Source organism: Zalophus californianus, chromosome 8 (assembly GCF_009762305.2).
Source record: "Zalophus californianus isolate mZalCal1 chromosome 8, mZalCal1.pri.v2, whole genome shotgun sequence".
NCBI classification, from domain to species: Eukaryota; Metazoa; Chordata; class Mammalia; order Carnivora; family Otariidae; genus Zalophus; species Zalophus californianus.
The window spans coordinates 65815243-65836854 of record NC_045602.1 but is presented as its reverse complement, the minus strand read 5'-3'; the positions used below and the strand labels follow the sequence as shown (position 1 = coordinate 65836854).

Genomic DNA, 21612 nt, shown 5'->3' with positions numbered 1-21612 from the left:
ATCCAGAATGTAGGGCATTCTTCTATAAAGCAATTGCCTGGACTCTGCAAAAGTGTCAAATGTACCGAAAGACACCCTCCCTCCCAACCCCAAAAAAGCAAGGAACAGCAAAGGAGACTAGAGATGTTTCTGTTATATGTAATGAATGAGCCTTGATTGAATTCTGGATAGAAAAAAGCTATAAAGGACAGTTAGGGGGATAACTGGGGAAATTTCGGTATGAATCATGTCACAGTATGTTAATATTAATTCCTTGGGTCTGATAATGGGATTGTGGCTTTGTAAGAAAATGTCCTTGTTGTAGGAGAAAACTCAAGTGGTGAATTGTCATGCTGTCTGCAATGTGCTTCCAAATGACTCAGCAAAAACAAAAGAGAAATAAAGCAAATGTGGCAAAAATTTTTAACCATTTGTGAATCTAGATAAAAGATGTGCAGACATTTATTGTACTAATTTTTTTAAGATTTTTCTGTAGGTTTGACATTTTTGAAAATAAACTTTTGGGGAAAAGAAAGTAACATAGAGCTCTAAGTACTGATTGTTATGTTATTATCATTGGAACCAAGATTTTCAGCCTAAGTAAAAAGAGATGGAAATATAAAATCAAACCAGCCAAGTAAAACTCAAATCTTAAATTTGAACAGTCTTTTACATGATCTGTAACGGCCCCTGTGGAGAGGAAAATAAAATCTTAGTATCTAACATTTCTATCAACAATATTTACATAGTTACAATATATACATTGTTAGGTTATTATTGTTAATAATTTTCAATTTTTAGAAGCAGCCTATGAAACAAACAGGGAAAACTTAAATATGGTTACCAGAGAAAATATAAATGCCAACCTTTATAGGGGAATTAATCATCTCACCTAATGTAGTGATTTACCAATAAACCAAGAATTAGCAGTAAAGGCCCCTTATTTACAACTAGGGAAGTAGTCACCAAAAAGCCTTGAAACAAACAATTAAAAGTGCTTTCTTTTGGGAAATCAAATTAGGGGTGGGAGAGGATGGGGCAGTAGCCAATGGTTTTCATTAAAAGCCCTAGTATATTATTGCTTTTTCCCATGTGTGATTATTGAGATAAAATGTTTTAAAATAAGAAAATTTTAATAAAGCAAGGGAACAGCCTACAATTCATAGCACCTGTATGGGCATATTAAAAACCTGATGTTTAAATTTCATCAGTTTCACAGCTTCCAGGGTGGAGTTGATTACTGGAGGATCTATAAGCATCTACAGCGGAGGAGCCTCCTATAGAGGAGGGAGAGGAGCTTGGGAGAGAGGGAAAAGGGAAGGGGGAGGGAAAGGGAAAGGGGGGAAGGTAGGGGGAGGGAGAGAGCAGCTTTATTGAAATATAAGGTTTGGCTGTCAGAGTAATTTTGTGTATTAATCCTATTATTCTCTTTCCAGTGGTGTCCCATCAACTAGAAACTTGAGCCAAAGCTCTGGGGAAAGACGGCTATTAATTTAGAAAAGAGTGAAATCCCTGGAGCCTCTGAGGGTGTGAGCTGTGCAAAGCAGCTCTGCTCTGTAGACATCTGGAGGTGGCAGGGAACACTGGTCTCTTCTCAGCAGCCTACGAAGGCTGCACAGGTCCCAGGAAGGATCCTCCTGGGCACCAGTGGACTCCTTGCAGAAGCACATGCAGTGCTGGTGAGGTTTGAGAGAGAGATGAGGTCCTGCATTGCTGTGAGTGTAGGCTAAACTTGAAAAACACTGTTTTCCTAATGTTATTATGAGCCATGGTAACCACAGCCATGGGTGGCCTATAAAAACATGATCAGAACAACTGACTTTATGGCAAAAAGCATTAAGGGAGACAAACAGCATTATAGCGTGATTAAAGATACATTAAAAAGGGAAGCATAAATGCTATAATGGTAAGTCTCAGATATAATCCAACAATAAAATAGAGTTTTGAATTGACAGAAATGCAAGGATAAACCCTTCTGGTTTCAGCATTATGGGAGAGCACACAGGGGTAGATTATACCATTGTTCCCCATTATCTGTTGCTCTGCCTATGAACAGATTATGTTCACCACTGCATAGCCTTCAAGTTTAGCCTTATGACTTGCTTTGTCTATGGAATGTATGTGGAAGTGATGTATGCCCCCCACCTGAGCAGAAGCTTTAAGAAACATCCTAGGGTTTAGCCATGAACCAGCATGTCTCATATAGAGGCTGCTCCTTCAGTCTACATCCTGGAATGAAGATCCTGGAACAGAGTGGTTGTTTGTTTATAACATAGTGAAAGCTAACTAATGTATCACAATCTTCAAACCTTTTTGCTACCAACACCTAGAAAAGCTAGTTGAATTGTAACATAATTTTAAATGCATATGTAAATTCCTCTAGGACCTCTAAGTTAAGGGATACTGAAACAAACTGTAAGTGTTTGAAATAATGCTGCAGCTATAAATAGCAGTAAGAAAAAAAAAGGAGAAAAATCCAACAAATTCACCTAAAAAGTCTAGAAAAGGAAATGGGTAATATCTTAAAGCAAGCAAGAAAAAGTGAAATACTAAAATTAAAAGCAGAAATGAATAAATGGAGTAATAGAAAAGCAGAACACTAAATTCATGTACCCAATGACTATTTATTTAAAAATTGTTTCTAGAATGTATCCCCTCCTTGTTGTGGTCCTTCTCTCTTATTATGAGGCTTGATTATAAACTATTACAGGTTTGATGTTCACTTTGAGAAAACTAATACATTTTTGGTACATTAATAAATAAGAATAACAATAAATTAAGGTTACATATAGGAACAATTTAAATTCTGAACAAATGTTTATGCTTCCTTTAAAATAGAACGCATTTTCCAGCAGAAATTCTACATCTTGACCACAGAGTTTCATGATCTAGGTCAGTGTTTTTCAGTTGAGGGTTGCAACCTAATGAATCATGAAATCAGTTTAGTGGATTGCAATTTACATTAAAAAATGGAAGAGAATAGGGGTGCCTGGGTGGCTCGGTTAAGTATCCCACTCTTGATTTCAGCTCAGGTCCTGATCTCAGGATGGTGAGATGGAGCCCCGAGTTGGGCTCTGTGCTGAGCATGGGGGCTGCTTAAGATTTTCTCCCTCCCTCTCCCTCTGCCCCTCCCCACTCCTTGAGCTCACATGCACTCTCTCTCTCTCAAAAAAAAGGAAGAGAATAGAGCTGAAAATACCAGAGTACAGTGCCTGGAGTAAGGATAATTACTGTTTCATGAAACTTTGGCTTTGAATTATATGTGTGTGGGGGGAGTTCTGTATTAGGTTGACATCAAAATGTCTATCTTACTGTAGGTGGGTTGGAGTCAAAAAAGTTTGAAAGTCACTGATTTAGGTCCCTCTAATCAAAAGTTATGGTCAAAATATTTCACAACTGGTAAAACTTGGGCACAGCCCAGTCAAAGCTGGATGCGGTGTCAGAACGGGGCTCCAGGGAAATCTGCTATGCCAGGGGCTTCTCCTTTTGTTCTTGGCTTGAGAGTCTCAATGGAAGGGAAGGATGGCCAAGGCAGCAAGTGGGCTTAGGGCAGTGACTGCATTATGCATAACTTTCTATTGCTGCAATAACAAATTGCCACAAATCTAGCAGCTTAAAGCAACACAAATTTGTTATCTTACAGTTTTGTAGGTCAGCAATCAGGCTCAGGTCTCACTGAACTGAAACCCAAGGTGTCAACAGAGCCTCCCAGAGGCTCTAAGGGAGATTCTGTTTCCTTGCCTTTTTCAACTTCCAGAGGCTGCTCACATTCCTTGACTTGTGGCCCTCTCCTCTGTCTTTAAAGCCGTCAACGTTGCATTTCCTCTCACCCTTCTTCCACAGTCTCAGCTTCCTCTGATCCCAGCTGGGAAAAAGTTGGCTTGTAAAGATCCATGTGGTTAGATTGAGCTCACTGGATAATCTAGAATAATCCTGTTTCAAGATTCTTAATCACATTTGCAAAGTCCTTTTTGCCATGTTAGATGACACTTTCACAAGTTCTAGAGGCAGAGGGAGTGGACATCTTTGGGGACCATTATTCTACCCACCACAGTGGGTATGGACATGTTTCATTGTTCGAACAAACAGCATTGCCACACCTGTGCAGACGGCCTGCATGCAAGTGAGTACCAGTGGTCTGTGAGATGGACCTCTTTGGGTCTCTATGCAGTACTCTCTGTGTGTGTCTTTAATGTTCACTCTACTATCTCAAAGAGGACAAAGGGGAAAGTTTAAGTTACACAAACTAATACAACTTGATCCACTGCTTTTTCCTTTTCAGTATTTTCCTAGGAGGATTAATTATTAAATGAATCGACTACTTCAGTTCCATAAAAACTGGGAGAGCATTGTGCATAAACATAAGAAAAGTACCTGACCGAAATATTCTCCCTTTTATCACATGTGAAAAACTGAAATGCACATATATGTAAACTTACTTTATTATTTTTATATTAATTTTCATTGGTTATATAGTATGTATTTCATGATGAAAGCAAGTGGCACCTTAAAAAAAAAAGTAGTTCCAGAAATCCATTCCAACTTTTGTAATTCTAAAATATTTCACAATTCTGAAAGAAGTCTCTAGAACAACATTTCAGATTGATACCCCACAAAATATAGTCAATAACTTAAGGTGTCTATACTTATATTTATACACTTCGGCAAGGAGCAGATGAAGCTCATTTTAAGGGCTGTTTTAAGTTCCCAAGATTCTAAAAATTAAATGTACTTTACTAAAAAGAAGAATTTTTATTTTTTTTGATTTTTTGATATTTATTTTTGTAAAGATTTTATTTATTTATTTGAGAGAGAGAGAGAATGAGAGATAGAAAGCATGAGAGGGAAGAGGATCAGAGGGAGGAGCAGACTCCCTGCTGAGCAGGGAGCCCGATGTGGGACTCGATCCCAGGACTCCAGGATCATGACCTGAGCCGAAGGCAGTCGCTTAACCAACTGAGCCACCCAGGTGCCCCAAAAAGAAGAATTTTTAAAACAATCTTTGAAATGATTTATACATATTTACTCATAGAATATCATCCTGCTCAGCATTGCTCACTGAATGTTTTTTATGCCAACAAACAAAATAGAAATGAACTCACTTTTGAGTCAGATAAGGCACAAAATCCCAGTGAACTCTAATGAAGCATTTTGTGAATCAGAGTGAGGGCGGAGGAAATACAAATAAATTTTAAAAATTCCACATCAGGTATCAACTGATGGTAATGTGAGCTTTTTACAAATGCTAGTGGATATGCCTGGGTGGAATATGAAAGAAAGCTAATTTGGGGACATACGTTTATTATGCTATTTTACTTAGTTATCTAAAAACATGGAAAGATGCTAATTTATGTAGCTTTTGTATTTTTGGTGACTCATTTTTATTCTATTTTAAAGGAGATTTTACATATAATTAGGAAGCTAGATTTTTTTTTTCTTCTCATGAAACTCATTGGCTCCTGCTACTCAGACAAAAGAAAAGGTTTTTATTGTTCTTCTACCTCAATCCTCAATTTTAGAGGCAAAATGTTTTCTGATTGGAAAGATGGAGTCTTTTTCAAAATGCATGCTGCCCTCTCAGATTAATTACCCAGATGTTTGGCCCTGGACCTGTTCTATCCTGTCCATTCTTCCTTTCCTCTACCATCCTTGGCTCCCTATTTGTCTTGTGCTACTGCCACCTTAATAAGCCTCAACAGCAAGATTTCTCAGGAAATAATCAGAAAGTGATTAGTCCTTTACACTTATCCAGTCCATTCAGAAGTAATTTTCCACCAAACATAAATGATTAAAAATGATTAGCATCTACCTAAATGATGTTATTGTGCCAGGTTTTTTTTTCCTGTTGGCACAATGCCACACTCTCCCTTCTGTAGTCTATAATTGCAGGGGCTGGAAGCCTATAACTCCGTTCCCCAAATCCTTTACCAACTGTCTTCCAGTCAGGTGTGGCCAATGGGAGTCACTGGTGGGAGAAAAGAATAAGCCATTCTAGTCTGGTCCCAGTGGTAGAAATGTCTCAATGGCAGACTGGCACTGGCCACGGGGTGCCCCTTCTGTGAAGGTTGAGTTCGCCATGGGCCACACAGTAACTTTCTGGCAGCAAATGCACCTGGAGGGCTCCAGGCTGAGTGGTGGTAGCAGCTTGCTCATCTCTGGGTGACATTCCTTTCTTTCTCTCCCTTTCTCCTCTAGCCCTTCCAACACCTTTGTAACCATTTTCCAGAATTAAATCCCTTTCTGTTTGAACTATGTACAGTGGTTTCTGTTTTCCTGACTGGACTAATTGGACTGATTATAAATGATCAGGTAGGTTTTAGGCACTTCCTAGTCCTAGGCACGTGGAGCCCCACCCAAAAGCAATGGATCATGGAGTTCAACTGAGTCCCGTTTCAAGGGTACAGTTGAGATATACCCAGTGTGTGTGGTCTGGACACTCTGAACAGTGGCTACGGGCAAGTGAAAGTCCTTGGCCAATGGGCAATATAAATAGCTAGGTTGATCAGCTGCTCAGAGGTACTGTAGACTGAGGTCTCAGGCTCTGGTAGTTCCTTGAAAATTCAGTGAGAATATTTCATAATTTGCAAGGGGGGGACAAAGTTGGTCAGGAAAGAGAAGTTTAGTTATCTAACTGAAGTTGGGAGTGGTGGTTTTAGGGGCTGTCCTACCTAGTTCTTCATCTGTTTGACAAATGTGTCCAGTAGGATCATCTCAAAGTCTATTTCCAGGGTTTGTTTCACAGATCAGAGATTTCAGATGTGAAACCCTAAAAGGAAAAGCATTAATTAGGGTTAGATTTCCTGTGGTGGTTAAGGTCAAATTGAAGGGGTTCCTATGGCTGCCACAATTTCTGGACTCCTCAAATTCTCCATTCGAGGACCAGATGATGCATTTATCTTGGTGAGCCTTTATTTAATGTCTTATTTTCCCTTAAGCTCTGTTTTTGCTCATCACTATATCCTCAGGACATACAAAGTGCTACATATAATCATCATTCAATTAGTATTAAGTGCCGACTTTATTGCCAACACATCAACATAACAGTAACATCTTTAAAAGCTTCAGAAGTTTATGGCAACAAATTCTGAACACTTATAGGGTAATTTTTTCTCTAACAAAATCTTCCCTATGCATCCTTGAATCTAAGCAGAAATTGCTACTTCTTTTTTGAAATCTTTATTTTTAAAGACTTATTTGAAAGAGAGAGAGAGAACAAGCAGAGGGAAAGGGAGACAAGCATACTCCTGGGTGAGTGGGGAGCCCAACGTGGGGCTCTATCCCAAGATCCTGAGATCATGACCTGAGCTGAAATCAAGAGTTGAATGCTTAACCGACTGAGCCACCAGGTGCCTCAGAAACTGCTATTTCTAAATTGATTTGTAGATATTCTGGAATGTGATTTGCCTTTGTTATCCTAAATCTGCTAGAAAGAGCCTTCTGTCTGTATGTGATAGGCCAGTGCTCCCAACCCCAGTAAGTCTCAAACTTTAATAAACATGACATGTATGAAATGAGTAGGTTCTACTTTTGATTAAGAAAATAGACAACAAGGGGTGCCCAGTTGGCTCAGTGAGTAGAGCATGCAACTCCTGATCTCTAGCTCCTGAGTTCAAGTCCCACACTGGGTATAGAGATTACTTAAGAAAAAGATCTTAAAAAAAAAGAATAGACAACAAAAGAAACTTCCATTTGGGGGAGAGAAACATAGAATACTTTAAAAGTTTGGGTGAAATGCTTGGAAATATATAAATTGAAATAACATTCATATGTACCAACAATACTCAGTTTGAAATACATAATTAAAAAGGAATCCTGCTTTACAATAGCAGCAGACATGAATATATGTTAATGACTTTTAATGAAAAATATATCACTAATACGAAGAAAACTAGAAGATTTTCCCGAAAGATATTAAGTATAAGAAAAGTGATATTATATTTTAGAAGACTAATATTTTAATACTGTCATTTTCCCCAATTAATTAATATACTTCAAGTTATTAGGTAAAATCCCAATAAAAATACTTCTGGAAGAACTTAGCAAAATAATTCTCAAATTTACCTGAAAAAATAAACAGGCAAAGGGCACCTGGGTGGCTCAGTCATTAAGCGTCTGCCTTCGGCTCAGGTCATGATCCCAGGGTCCTGGGATCGAGCCCCGCATCGCATTGGGCTCCCTGCTCAGGCGGAAGCCTGCTTCTCCCTCTCCCACTCCCCCTGCTTGTGTTTCCTCTCTCACTGTGTCTCTCTCTGTCAAATAAATAAATAAAATCTTCAATAAAAAATAAAAAAAATAAATAGACAAAAATAGCTAATATTGTTAGCCATCATAAAAAATCATCTTAAATTACATTCATTTTTAAAATGAGGTAATCATGCAAATACAGATAAAAGAATCATCTCATGTTTTTTATTAGTTCCTGTGTCACACTATTATTTTGTTAGCAAAGCTTTTCCTAAGAAACAATGCAAACTTAAATTTGTGAGTTGGTGGGGACCCAGGGAATAAGATTATATTTTATCAAAATGCTGGACTAATCTGTTACTGATGCATCTCATTTCTGCTCCTTCCTGAAGAGTTTGCCACCTCTCTTATCCCTCTTAGAGATGGCCTCCACCATCAGTCTCAGCATCTTGATAGAAACTTGGGTTCTTCTTTTAAGTGTCCAGGCAGTCCAATATTTCAATGTTTTTTTTTTATTTTTTAAATTTTATTTTTTAAAAAGATTTTATTTTATTTGACAGAGAGAGACACAGTGAAAGAGGGAACACAAGCTGGGGGAGTGGGAGAGGGAGAAGCAGGCTCCCCACTGAGCTAGGAGCCCGGTGCAGGGCTCAATCCCAGGACCCTGGGATCATGACCTGAGCCGAAGGCAGATGCTTAACGACTGAGCCACCCAGGTGCCCCTCAATGTTTTCAGTATTTGGATTCTAGCCACAGGTAATTTCATTTAAAATTAGCCTTTGTTTTTTTATATTTAGGTAGCTACCATTATTCTCAACTACTGAAGATTATGACTAGAATGATGAATTAATTTATTAAATGATGAAGCTTTAGCTTCAAAAGAATGGTTGTTCCAACCTCCATTTTTGCAATCTGTTAATGAAATAGTACTTTGCAACCTGTTAATGAAAAGATAAGTCACTGAAATAATTCCTTGATCCTATTAGGTCATTTGGAACCATAAAACTTTTCCAGTATATGTTCAAATTGCTCCTACAGATATACAAGAAGCAACTCAATGCAGTACTGCTACAATAATGTAACCACCAAATCTTAAAATTTTAATAATAATGGAGCTGGGTGTGGAGACTACATGTAAAACTGGTATATACCGGTACAGATTTTTAGCAAGTTTAAAGTGTAATTACAGTAATGGATTCAGTAAAATAGTTTCATCTTTGAAAAGGAGTTCAATGATACGGCTGCAATTTCCATACTAAAGTGCCAATTCTATTCTTAAGTTCTCATTACATTTTTTTCCCAACTCTTCTTGATCATTTTTTTTACCCATGCCCAGTTTATTGATATAATTATCCATTATTATACATGTCATATCCATGTTCATGTCAGTATTTAAACCCAATCGCTTTATTTAAAGAAACTAACAAAAATTCAGATGCAAAATTACAGACACCTAACAGCAGAGCTGAAAGCATGTGAACAAAGAGGAGTAACAATAGCAAAATGCCAGTGAGTGGAAAAACAGATACTTCTCAGAATGGCAAAAGGTGTCTCAGACGGGAGAAAAGTATTAAACCAAATTTTTTAAATACAAGCATAAATGACTTTGGAGAAGACAGTAGAGACTGATATTGATTTTCAGTTGTCAAAATATTGGCAAGTGAAATTTATTTATGCATAATAAGGAAATGTTTCATGCTGAAAACATTCTGGGTTCTTAATGTATCCATACTGATTAAATTTCATGCTTTGAAGCTGCGTGGTCCAATATGGTAGCCACTAGCCACATGTGGCTACTTAAATTTAAATTAATTAAAATTAAATAAAAGTAAAAATTCAGTTCCTCATTGGCACTAGCCACATTTTAAGTCCTGAGAGCCACAGGAGACACAGGTATGCATTGCACACACAGAAATAGAACACGTCCATCATGCCAGAAAGTTCTGTTGAACAATGTTGTGATTCATCATGAGAAGGGTCATAATGAAGCTTTATCAATATTAGTCATCTGGAAGTTTACCACAACTACTTTTTTATTATCCAAGCCATTACTTACTGCCAGAGGCAAGTCATATAACTAGATAAAACAAGGGTCAAATTCTTTAGTGCTTCCCGCCCCCAGCCAAGAAAGACTTCCTTGGAATATTATTATCTACCAGAACCTGAGAAATGCAATAGCTTCTTGTGAAAACTATATAGGCAGCAACTTTTGACTTGGTATAACATTTCAGATGCTGAATCACTAGGCATAATTTTATTCTTTCCATGATTGAGCAGAACAGCTGAGAAAAATAAAGGATCTTGTCTGTTTTATGTAATAGTGTAACCCGCAGCACACCCAGAGATAATCTTTTATAATGGGTTTGACGGGCATTTCTTTTTTTTTAAATTTTATTTTATTATGTTATGTTAATCACTATACATTACATCATTAGTTTTTGATGTAGTGTTCCATGATTCATTGTTTGCGTATAACACCCAGTGCTCCATGCAGTACGTGCCCTCTTTAATACCCATCACCAGGCTAACCCATCCCCCCACCCCCCTCCCCTCTAGAACCCTCAGCTTGTTTCTCAGAGTCCATAGTCTCTCAGCCTTTGGAACATAATAATAATAAAACAGATAAAAATCATTATGTATTTATTCTGGAACATAAAACACAGAAAATTATTGGATGTTATCCAATTCTTTTATGAGCTAAATATAGCTCTAACACTATAATCCAATACAGATATGACACACCCCCCAAAATTTACAGACAACCCTTACTTATGAATATTAGACACAAAAAACTGGCAATATAAGGAAACATTAATAAAATAACCACACAAATTGATTAAATAAGAAAAAGCATATGATCCTCTCAGTAGATGATGAAAGGCCACTGGATGAAATTCAATACCCATTTATATTCTTAATAAAAACATACTATTATATAAATTTAAAATAAATGAGAATCTTTTCCAAATAACTCAATTATACATATCAAAGCTATATTATTTATCATTACTGTTAATTTTTTACATTTTTATGTCATTTTTAGCCAATATAATGACGCATGAAATAGAAATAAGAGAAATAAACAGTGGAAAGGCAAATATAGGAATTTTATGATATTCTTCAGATTACCTAATTGCATAGCAAGAAAACTAGAAAGAACTCATAGCTATTTTTAATTAAAAAAAAATTTAACCTGCAAACATCAACATATTTCTGTAAAATCATAAAAACCCCATTAGAATATACATAAAATAAACCCATCCTCAAGTAAAATTCTTTTTATTTATTTTTTATTTATTTTTTAAAGATTTTATTTATTTATTTGACAGAGAGAGACAGAGCGAGAGAGGGAACACAAGCAGGGGGAGTGGGAGAGAGAGAAGCAGGCTTCCCGCCGAGCAGGGAGCCTGATGTGGGGCTCGATCCCAGGACCCTGGGATCATGACCTGAGCGGAAGGCAGACGCTTAACGACTGAGCCACGCAGGCGCCCCCTCAAGTAAAATTCTTAATGAGTGATATGCATGATCTTTATAAGGAAAACTGCGATCCTTATTAAGGGATACAAATGGAGACCTAAATAAGTGGGGAAAGCATCATGTTCTTTCATGAGAAAAAGAAATACAAAGATCTTGATTTTTTTTTCAAATTAATTATAGGTTTGGTGTAATTCCAATTAAGACGTTGGAGGCCTTAAGAAAGATAACCTTTGGGGCGCCTGGGTGGCTCAGTTGGTTAAGCGACTGCCTTCGGCTCAGGTCATGATCCTGGAGTCCCAGGATCGAGTCCCGCATCGGGCTCCCTGCTCGGCGGGGAGTCTGCTTCTCCCTCTGACCCTCCCCCGTCTCATGCTCTCTCTCTCTATCTCATTCTCTCTCTCAAATAAATAAATAAAATCTTAAAAAAAAAAAAGAATGATAACCTTTATAGGGGAAAAAAAGCACAAAAGATATTTTATCTGATAATAAAATACATCACATAATAAACCACACTACTATCAGATAATTAAGTACATTATTATGGTTTAAAACAATGCCTCTGACTAATCTTCCCTGCCGCACGCCCCTCCCCCCATACTAATAGGAAACCAAGTTCTGTAAGACTTCTGGGTCATCCTGGAGCTGGGTCTTGGTAGGTGTAGATTTCTTCCTCTCCTTTTTCTTTTTCCCCGTGGTCTGCCCTCTGGTGGCCTGCCTCAGTAACTTGGTTTTCACTGCTGCAGGACACCTAGGGTTGGCTCTCACTACTTACTCCTTTAGTTTACACTTCTGGTTAGCCAAGGAATTAGAGGTGAGGGCCTGGGTCAAAGGGCACTAAACGACATCTTCAGTCTTACATGAAAGCACTCCTATATGAAATGACATGGTGTCTGAGTTTGGTAAAAATGTTAATAACTGTTGAAGCATGGTGCTTCTTCTGTGTACATTTGCAAATTTGTACAATAAAGGTTAAAAATAGAAACAAAACAAAGAATCATTGCTCTCACAAATATAAATGGCTGGTCAACATATGAAAGAATCCACAATTTCATTAACAATAAAACATAGGCAAATTAAAACAAGTAAATGAGGCACGTGGGTGGCTCAATCAGTTACATTTGCCTTGGGCTCAGGTCATGATCACAGGGGTCCTGGAATTGAGCCCCGTGTTTGGCTTCCTGCTCAGCAGGGAGCCTGCTTCTTCCTCTCCCTCTGCCATCCCCTATGCTTGTGCTCTCTCTCTCTCTCAAATAAATAAATTTTAAAAAACCAAGTAAATATTTTTTAGTTTTCAGATTAAAAAAAATCACCAAAACACTAATAGTTTTTAGTGCTGAAAAGGTGTGGAAAAACAAACACATAACCTTTTGGCAAGAGTATTAGTTGGTATTGCCTTTTGCAGGGCAATTTGGTAGTACTGATGGAAAATCTTAATGTTCCACAAATATTTCATATCTTTACACCTGGAATTCCACTTCTCTTTTCTGAAACTACTCAGGCAAGAATGCAGAAATACAGGTACACTAATGTTTATTATTTATTGTAGCATTGTTTATAAGAGCAAAATATTGGACATGAGCATGAACAAAATACAGATAGTCCTATATAACAGAATACCATGCATCCATGTAAAAGAACAATCTCTTCGTATTAATACTGAAAGATATCCTTGGAAAATGAAGTAAAAAATGTTGTATAAATGGAAATGGTCTCATTTTGGTTGAAGAAGACAATAATACACGTTAACATGTGCATTTAAAAAATCTGGAGGCCAAAATCTTCATTATAAAGTTCTATAATGTTTGAGCTTTTTTCAATGTATATATTATTACTTTTCCAACAGAAAAAGCAATAAATTTTTTAAATGAATAAATAAAAGAGTATTTCCCTGCCATCTTTAAGAATGTTCCATCATTAAGCTAATTCCCTACTGCCTCCCACATCAGCATGGTTCCCAGATAGGATGGTTCTACCTATTCTGAACGTGCAAGAGATGTTTATTATCATTTTTGTTTGAGAGTCTTGATCTCATTGTGCTGGGTTCCTAAGATGACTCTCAAAATTGTCTTTACTGTTTCTCCCAGAATATTCTAAAAGGGAATAGAGCAAACAGGATGCTCAGTGGCTTCCTTACAATGAGAGAAGACCAAACTATCAAGTTTATCAAACGCAAACTAGGGGCTTCTACAGGGTGCTCAAGATGATCCACTGGCACCCAGGGAAAAAAAATATTAGAATTTCAACCTATATATATATATAATTTAAAGATTTTATTTATTTGACAGAGAGAAACACAACAAGAGAGGGAACAGAAGCAGGGGGAGTGGGAGAGGGAGAAGCAGGCTTCCCACCAAGCAGGGAGCCTGATGTGGGGCTCGATCCCAGGACCCTGGGATCATGATCTGAGCTGAAGGCAGACGCTTAATGACTGAGCCACCCAGGCACCCCTCAACCTATATATTTTTGTCTCACCCTTTGTTAATTGCAATTTTTTTCAAGTTTTGTTTTTAAAATTGTCTATTATACAATTGTGTATATTCATATATGTGTATGTACACACATGTAGATCACTAGTAAATATCTATTTACATATTAAGTGGAGTATTCAAAAATTTTGTACTGATGGACTCTCTGGTCAAAAAAATTTAGAGGCATTAACCTAGGCTGCAGCTGCTTTTAAGAGAACAAAAACCAGATACAAGGCACATATAAACATGTTCCATAAATTAGTTACCCTCCTCAAAGTCAGTAATGGTTAGAAGAAAACAGAGAAATAGGTGAGTAAACGCAAAGGAGACAAATGTAAGAGTCAGCTTAGTAGGTAATAAAAGGTAGAAGGAAAGAGAAGGGAAAACAGATAGGAAAATTATTTACACACATACAAGTAAAACAGTGAAAAAAAAAACCCATAATGAATAAAGGGAGGTGAAATAAAAAGAAGAAATGCCACAAAAAGACCCTGAACATTTAGAGATGAAATGAAAATAAGCCATCTGTCATGCCCTTGGAATTTAGAATGTACCAGATCCAGGGCTCTTTATTCTGAGTGTTAAGCACAGTGGTTGGCACATAGTATGCACTCCATAAGTAAAGAAAGGTTTTTAAGCTATGCCATTGTATACCAAATGTATGTATTTAGCCATTATTTTAAAAGTCATTGTGTTTTTGTTATTTCTTTGCTATTTTATTAAAAAAAATTTTTTTTTCTAGGTAGACACCATACCCAGCCTAACATGGGGCTTGAACTCATGACCTGAGATCAAGACCTGAGCTGAGGGGCGCCTGGGTGGCTCAGTCGTTGAGCGTCTGCCTTTGGCTCAGGTCATGTTCCCAGAGTCCTGGGATCGAGCCCCGCATTGGACTCCCTGCTCAGCGGGAAGCCTGCTTCTCCCTCTCTCACTCCCCCTGCTTGTGTTCCCTCTCTCGCTGTGTCTCTCTCTGTCAAATAAATGAATAAAATCTTAAAAAAAAAACAAGTCAGATGGTTAATTGACTGAGCCCCCCTTCTTTGCTGCTATTTTAAATCAAGCTGCTGGATATTTTATAGATTATGAAGAATAGAAAACAAAAGACATTAAAAAGAGAATGAAAATTCTGTGATGCCACATCTGCACATGCAATAAAAATCTAAGAATTCATTGGAGAATTTGAAGATATGGAGGGTAATTATTTGCTAACCCATGGAAACCTCCTCTATCCCTTTGCTGTTACATAGACCAAATAATCAAGAAAAGATATTTGCAAAGAACCTATAATTTAGAACTTCTAAAAAGTCTTTCTATAGTCACAATAAAAGCAATTTATAGGATTAAAGCAGTGACCTTTTTTTCCCCTCTCTTTACTTGAAAGCTGAAATCATACCATTTGGAGTAGCAATTAGATAGTTCATTAGTGATGTTTTATATGTTCTATAAATTACATATGAAGATGACATTTCTATTGCATAGGTATTTTTTTATTATTTTATTATTTTATTTATTTTTTAAGTCTATTGCTAATAATAACTTTAAGCCATCTGATCTAGGATGGCAAGCATGATTCATTAATATTAAAAAAAACCCCACAGAACATCTGCTCTGCCAGTAATTGTACCTTTACTCTCACTTCCAGAGTCAGAAAAAAGAGATGGATTATTTTTAGGCAAATATGAGGCACTATATATTATGATCATCATTCACATATTCATCAAATATTCACTGTGGGACTCTTCGCACCAAGCGTTATTGTTGGAGATACATTTGTGAGATTAAAGAGTCTGCTTCCTCCAGAATTCACATTTTTCATACTTGGATTAAATTAGCAATTTCCAAAGTAACTGAAATATATTTGTGCATGTGTACGGATGTGTAGACTCATGGATGTAAAGGGTAAGAATTACTTAGCATTTAACCATGATTATTGCAGAATGCACAATACTTTCTCTTAAAAAAAACCTTCATAGGTACAAATTTCTTTGAAAACTCCATACTGTGTGACTTAGCAATTCTACTTGTAGAAATTCATCCTCGTAAAATGGTAACGATTAGGTGCAGGGGCACCTGGGTGGCTCAGTTAGTTAGGTGGCTGCCTTTGGCCTCAGGTCATGATCCCCGGGTCCTGGGATCAAGTCTGGAATCGGGCTCCTTGCTCAGTGGAGAGCCTGCTTCTCCCTCTCCCTCTGCCTGACGCTCTGCCTACTTGTGTTCTCGCTCTCTTTGTCAAATAAATAATCTTAAAAAAAAAAAAAATTAGGTGCAAAGACTTAGTTACAAGGATGCTCACTATAGAATTATTTTTTAAATACTGCAAGCAACAGCCTAGGTCAATATGGGATTGTTTAATTAAACTGTGTTATGTTTACACAACAGGAAAGTAGGTGCTATAGACTGAACTGTTTGTGTACCCCTAAAATTCGTTATGTTGAAATCCTAACCCCTAATGTGATGGTATTAGGAGGTGGGCCTTTGGTAGGTGATTAGGTCATGAGGGTGAAACCCTCATGAATGGGATTAGTGGTCTTATAAAAGGGACCCCAAGAGAGCTCCCTTACGCCTTACACCTGTGAGGGCACAGCAAGAAGACAGCTATCTATGCTAGGAAGTGTGCTCTCGCCAAACACACTGAATCTGCTGGATTTCCTGGCCTCTGGACCTGTGAAAAATAAATTTCTGTTGTTTATAAGCCACCTAGTCTTTGGTATTCTGTCATAGCAGTCTGAGCTAAGACACTAGATAACATTAAAAAGAATCATGCAGAGATATTTTCATTGATATGGAAAATTTTCTGTGATATATTATAAAGTGAAAGTTGGAAGGTACCTACAGGGAAGTGTAAGCCCTGACTTCGCTCTGACCCTGGCAAGAAACTTGACCTCAAAAAGTATCAGTTTTCCCACCTGTTGTGGGTTGAATTGCGTTCTCCCCAAATTCGCATGTTGAAGTCTTAACCTCCTACAGAAGAATTTGACTGTATTTTGGAGACAGGGCCTTTAAATGGGGGTAATTAAGTTAAAATGAGGCCATTGTTGCGGGGGGCCCTAATCCAGTATGACTATAGAGGGAAGGAAAAACCTCTTCCTCTGCCCGCTCAAGCTTAGTAGCTGGGGCCTGAGAATTAAACTGACAAATAACAGGAGAGAAAAACAGGATAAGAAAAATACTTAACTTTAAGTATTTTTTTTTTTAAAGATTTTATTTATTTATTCGACAGAGACACAGTGAGAGAGGGAACACAAGCAGGGGAAGTGGGAGAGGGAGAAGCAGGCCTCCCGCGGAGCAGGGAGCCTGATGTGGGGCTCGATCCCAGGACCCTGGGACCATGATCTGAGCCGAAGGCAGACGCTTAACGACTGAGCCACCCAGGCGCCCCACTTAACTTTAAGTATTAATAAAATTGTATGTGCATGGGGGCTTCACAGAAAAGAAGTGAAAAAAGTCAAACAGCAGACAGACTTGAGGGCTTACGTACCTTTCTTTTTTTTTTTTAAAGATTTTCTTTTTCTTTTCTTTTTCTTTTTATTTTTTAAGATTTTATTTATTTATTTGAGAGAGAGAGAGAACGAGAGATAGAGAGCACGAGAGGGAAGAGGGTCAGAGGGAGAAGCAGACTCCCTGCTGAGCAGGGAGCCCGATGCGGGACTCGATCCTGGGACTCCAGGATCATGACCTGAGCTGAAGGCAGTCGCTTAACCAACTGAGCCACCCAGGCACCCCTTACATACCTTTCTAACAAAAGGTGATAAATTGTGGAGAAGTGACTAGATGAGGAAAAGGGGATTTGGGCTTCTTGAGTGCATTAATTGTGCAAAAGTGAATAGGAAATATGTGTGGGGGGACAAAGATCTTTTAACGTAAGGTAAGGGTTATTTTAGTAAAGTCTGTTTATGCAAACTCATCTCATTATTGACTCCTTGTCTGCAGTGATAAGAGTGCTCTCCTCACCTCTCCTCTTCCTGGTACTCTCCCAGGGAAAGTCTCTTCTCATGGGAAATTTATGCCCTGCTTTTATGCAGATGGTGAGAGAGCAGAGAGTTCTCAGTTGCCTTCATTTCAGCTCAAAATAATCAATATTCTGAAAGTGGCATATTTCGGGATATCATATTCTGACTCCCCTTCAACTGATGTCCTTTAAGAAGATGAAATTTAGATACAGATGGGCAAAGAAGGGAGACCATGTGGACACAATGAGAAGGCAGCATCTAGGAGTCAAGGAGAGAGGCCTTAGAAGAAATCTTGATTTCAGACTTCTAGTCTCCAGAACTGTGAGAAAATAAAATTATGTCATTTAAGCTTCCTAGTCTGTGGTACTTTGTTGCTGCAAACTAGCAGTCCTATAAGATGGGGAAAATCTTAATACCATCTTTATTTAGCTTTCAAGGTTACACTGAGTCAGACAGATGTAAATGCCTTTGTAAACTATAAAGCACTACAAATATAAAAACCTGGAGGAATGCAGTCATCCTTGTTAAGACTGGACATTATAGGGACACTTGGGTGGCTCAGTCAGTTGAGTGTCTGACTCTCGGTTTCAGCTCAGGTCATGATCTTGGTATTGTGGGATAGAGCCCCACATTGGGCTCTACCCTCAGCACAGTCAACTTGAGATTCTCTTTCTCCCTCTCCCTCTGCCCCTCTCCTTGCTTGTGTGTACTCTCTTATAAGTAAATAAATCTTAAAAAGAGGAAGATTGAACTTTATAACCCTTTTGTAAGGCAGAGGCTCAGTTCCCATACCGAGGATGGAAATAAGCAGTGTGTATGTGTTATCTATTTTGGTCTCTTTTGTTACAACACATACCTTCAATACGAAAATCTGTTTATATGTAGTAGGTAAAAAGTAATAAAACCGCCAAAATAAGAAGTCATGATTTTTCAAGAGATGAATAGGCTTTGGATTACAGTGAAACGTGAAAACCAGTACCTGACTGAACAAAGTGACCTATGGTAAAATGCATGACACACATCCACTGTCTTCTTACTCTTACCCCAGCGCACCCACATGTGTTGTCCTGAGTACATGCACTGTTCTGTGGAGTTTGTGTTATAGCATGATGAACATGTTGAATATATTTTGTTAAAACTGTATGAGCATACTGGTTCTAAGATCCCAAGTAGTGAATAAAAAGAAAAGCCTGACGTGTTGAGGTGAAAGTTGAAATGTTTTGAAATAAATGAGAAAAATTCAAGGCCTGAGGAAATCCACACTGCCCACATTCAGGAATAATGCTGAGAAAATAAACGAAAGGAGAGCTTGTGCATCCCAGCTATTGTCCGCTTCTAGTGAAATGGGAAAGCACTTGGAAGAGACTGAAGATGAAGACTCTGATGCCAAGTAATGCCAAGTGCAGTTGAATAGCATTCTGTGGCCTCTAGGCTCATCAGAAACCATACAAGCAACTTCTTTATGAAAAGAGGAAACTGGCAGAACAAAAGTGGGATTTCTATTTTAAGCTGGTTTAGGAAACAGAAAAACAGAGTAAGAAACTACAGAAATCCATCTCTGGTGTCACAATAGGTTAGCCTAAGAATGATGATATCCTTCTTTCCTATTACCTCTACTCAGTAATTCAAAAACCACAACACTTTATCATACCCATTTCCAGCAAGTGGTGTTTGAAGCACAGCTATCCACTAAGGAAAAGAATTAACTTATAATCTCCCATTTAAAATCTACACGGAAAATGCAAAACTTCCATATAGCAAAAGGCACAACAAACTCAAAGACAAATGACAAGCATGTCACTGAAACGTGTCAAAGGGTGAAAATTCTTACAACGTATGAAAAGCTCTTATACATCAATAATAAAAAAGAACAGCCCAATAAAAAATGGTCAAAGGGTATGGAAAGATAACCCAGGAACAAACACAAAGGCTAATCCATGTCAAATAGTGCTCAATTTCAAATTAAAAAATGCAAACTAAATCTATGTTTTATTTTTAACCTAGTAGATTGGCAAAGACATTTTCAAAAAGATTTTAAAAATAAGTTCAGCAATTTCCCATTTGGGAATTTATTCAAAGGAAATAATGAGACTTGGGTTCAAAAATATATGTGAAGAATGTTCACTGCAGAACTGTTTGAGTTTTAAAAATTGAAGTACTTTAATGTAGCAGTTGAAGATTAGTCGAATAAATCAAGACATCTATACTTTCATTTAGCAATTCTGCTGCAATCTACCCCATAGAATAGTCCATAAAATCATAGCTCTTAGTGACACAAAGATGTTAATTTCAGCAGTCTGTAAGGAAAAAATGGTAGAGTACACCCACATCAGGAGGGGAGAAAAAGAAAAAAGACTGCACAGTAATGATATTTCGGCATCCACTAAGATATTGTGGATGTAAAAGTAAAAATAGACTAAATGGTATTTTATAGAATACTATGCAGCTGCAAAAAAAAGGAGTAAAATAGACTAAATGATATTTTATAGAATACTATGCAGCTGCAAAAAAAAAGGAGTTCTATATTTTCACATGAAAAGTGACCTCATAGTGAAAAAAGTTCTGTGACTGTACATATAATATGATCTCATTTATATATATTGTTAAAAAGAAAACCACAGGCCCAAAATGGTGTCACTTAGGTTAAGGCCCAGAACCAGTAAACCAACACTTAAAAAAACCTAACCTGTCATTTCAGCCTAGAAATGTAACCTCTAACCAGTCAACATGGGAATTTCTCAGTCAGCATTAGGAAATTTACCGATAACACCCTTTCTGTCCCCCTCAGGAGGGTGACCTTGCCTCAAACAATGGATTCTTTGCTAACAATGTCCTTTTTTCCATACCTTTAAAACCTTTAAAAACCTTTCCTTTCCTGTAGCCCTTTGGAGCTCTCCTCTACTTGCCAGATGGGATGCTGCCTCATTCATGAATTGATACAATCAGATCTTGAAAACTTAATATAACAATATATAAGGCTGTTTGAAGAGATTTGGGGACACCGAAGGCCTAGGCAATGACCTCTGAAGACCCATTCCACAATGGACCCTAATTTGAAAATTTGAGTAGGTGTTGTCTGACATAAGATTTGGTTGTGTAAATATTTATTTAAATGAACATTAAGTTCGATTTTGCCGTTGAAAATCTCCTAATTCTAGTTTTTTCTATCTACCCATGAAAGGTTAAAGACCCGCCTGGAGCTACGAGATACAAAGATAGAGCCGAACAGCAAGTCTTACAGAGCTGCGTTGCTCGGCTTTATATTTTCAAACAACCCTTTTATTACAAAGGTTTTTGGGCCAGTGGGTTTAAAAATGGTTGGCACTGAGGTGCAGGGTATACAACGGTGAACCCAAGCCTTTGAAGACCTTACAGGGGTAAGACCCGTCACCGCGTGTACCTCACAGCGCCATTTCTTCGCTCCCACGCACTTCTCTGAAGAGGGAACGTCGAATCCTGCTAGGGCCTCCAACCAATGGCTACACTTTTGCTCCCGGCCCTAGCAACTCCGGGCCAATGGACGGAAGGCTATCTTTTGATCCGTTACTGTCCTG

The 21612-nt window shown here is 37.9% G+C and overlaps 1 long non-coding RNA gene across 1 annotated transcript; it reads right to left on the bottom strand.

Moving 5' to 3' along the window:
- Positions 1–510: 510 nt before the first annotated feature.
- LOC113936980 lies at positions 511–21564 on the bottom strand. Its single transcript, XR_003524441.1, has 3 exons — positions 21459–21564; positions 6648–6745; positions 511–669 (listed from the first exon to the last, which is right to left on the bottom strand). It is a non-coding gene; the product is annotated as an uncharacterized LOC113936980 (long non-coding RNA).
- Positions 21565–21612: the final 48 nt, after the last annotated feature.